This window comes from Mus caroli, unplaced genomic scaffold (assembly GCF_900094665.2).
Source record: "Mus caroli unplaced genomic scaffold, CAROLI_EIJ_v1.1 scaffold_19424_1, whole genome shotgun sequence".
Lineage (NCBI taxonomy): Eukaryota > Metazoa > Chordata > Mammalia > Rodentia > Muridae > Mus > Mus caroli.
The window spans coordinates 1-2,494 of record NW_018390259.1 but is presented as its reverse complement, the minus strand read 5'-3'; positions in this window follow the sequence as shown (position 1 = coordinate 2,494).

The window sequence follows — 2,494 nt, the reverse complement described above, 5'->3', positions numbered from 1 at the left end:
TTAGTATCATGAATTTTCCTCTTAGCACTGCTTTTATTTTTCCCTAAAAGGTTGGAATGCTGTTTCATCATTTCCATTGAATTCCAGAAATTCTTTTTTTTTTTTCTTTATTTCTTCGATAACCGAGTATGACCAAATAGAGTATTGTTCAGTTTCCATGTGTATGTGGGGGTTTTTGTTATTGTTTTGTTTTTCTTAAAGACTAAACCATGGTGATCTGATATGATACCTGAGAGTATTTCAATCTTCTATCTATTGAGACTTGTTTTGTGACTGATTATATGGTTCATTTTGGAGAAGGTACCATTGGGTGCTGCAAAGATATATTATCTTGTTTTAGGATGATATAGGGTGTATCTATCTGTTATATCCATTTGGTTCATAACTTCTGTTCAGTTTCTCTTTCAATCATCTGTCCCATAGTGAGAGTGGCCATTGAAATCTCCTACTATTATTGTATGGGGTCAATGTGTGATATTTAATCTGTTAGCTTGGTTCTTTTTACTGGGGATTTGGGATTGTTGATCTTGAGAGATATTAAAGAGAGATGATTATTAATTCTGGCTATATTTGTTATTATAGGTATCATTATGTATATGTGATTCTCTCCTTTTGGCTTTGTTGTAGGATGATTAACATCTTGTTTTTCCTTTGATGTAGATTTCCACCTTGTGTTGGAGCTTTTCTTCTGTTATTCTCTGTAGGTATGGATTAGTAAATAGATATTGTTTGAATTTGGTTTTGTCCTGGAATATATTGGCTTTCCATCTACGCTGATTGAGAATATTTTTAGGTATAGTAGCCTTGGCTTGCATTGTGTTCTCTTATGTTCTCCATGACCTCAGTTTAGGCTTTTCCGGATTTTATTGTGTTATTTGAAAAGTCTGGCATAATTCTTATAGGTCTCTTTTACATATTACTTGTCCATTTTTCCTTGGTGTTTTTCATATTCTTTATTTATTCTGTGAATTTTCTGTTTTGATTATTATGTGAAGAGAGGATTTTGTTTTATTTATTTGTTGTTTTATCAACTTCTTGTCCTTTTATGGCCATTTTTTGCTTTAGGTTGGGGAATTTTTTTTTTTTTTTTTTTTTAGGATTTTTTTGACAATGTTTTTGGGTCCTTTGAGCTGGGAATCTTCTTTCTTCTGTATTACTATTAATCTTAGATTTAGTTTTTTCATTGTTCCGTGGATGATCTGCGTTAGAAGTTTTTTTTTTTTTATTTTGATTTTTCTTTGACAGTTGTGTCAGTATCTTCTTAGGTATGTTCTATACCTTAGAGTCTCTCTTCTATCTCTTGTACTTTACCTGTTTTGCTTACCTCTGTAATTCTTGACATTTTCCCTTGGTCTTCCGTTTATACATTTGCCTACCTTTTGGTTTTCACCATTGCTTCTCCTTCCACATTTAGGTCTTGGACCAATTTGTTCAGTTCGTTCATCTGTTTGAATCTGTTTTCCTGTATTTCTTTAAGGGAATTATTTATTTCTTCTTAAGGGCTTCTACCTGTTTACCCGTGGTTGTTTTTTGTCTTTTGTATTTTTTTTTCTTTACGTAAGTTATTTATAACCTCCTTAAAGTTATCTATTATTTTCATGAGATAGGATTTGAAACTGAGGAATGTTCCTCTTGCTCCACATACTCATCAGCATGTGCTGTCACTTGTGTTTTATTTTAGTCATTCTGATGAAGGTACAATGTAATGTCACAATCATTTACTTTACATTTCTCTGGTGAATAAGGATGTTGAACATTTCTTTAAGTGCTTCTCTGCCATTTTAGATGCTTCTGTTGAGAATTTTGTTTGGCTTTGTACACAATTTTTAATTGGGATATTTGATTTGTTTGTATGTAATTCCTTAAGATTTTATAAATTTTGGATAATAGTCTAGTGCTGGATGTAGAGTCAGTGGAGAGATTTTCCAAATTGAAGGCTACCATTTCACCATGTTAATGGTGTCCGTTGTTGCTATTTGTGTCCTGGTTCTCAACCTGATTGACCCTACTTGCCCTTAAGCTTAAAAATTGTCCTGGGTTATTCCCGTCCTGCAGGAACGCACACAGGACACAAGTCAAGACCTTTCGTGGTTACACTTTATTCATAATCGTGAGGTAGAACAAAGAAGGATAGAAACGTGTTGCTATATATACCCACAGGTGTGACGTGTTAATACTACTGGCGGTTCCACAAACAGTCTCAAATGTCCCCGGGGGACGGACTAGTGACTTGGCGGGCATTTGCTCCGGCATATGTGCACAATGGAGCTTAGCGCCATCTAGTGACGGCACGTATTATCACGGCTTCCTACATCTCCCCCTTTTCAGTTATAATACAGCAAGGCTGGTCTAGGCAATGNAGTTATGTCCATCTACTGTGGCTCCTGTTTTAGGTCGTTCCTCTAAAGTCACAGCCTTACCTGTCATTGGAAAACCCTATCGCCACCGGGCCCGTGCCTTAGGTTGGTCTGTGCATGAGGAAAGTTGCCCGTCT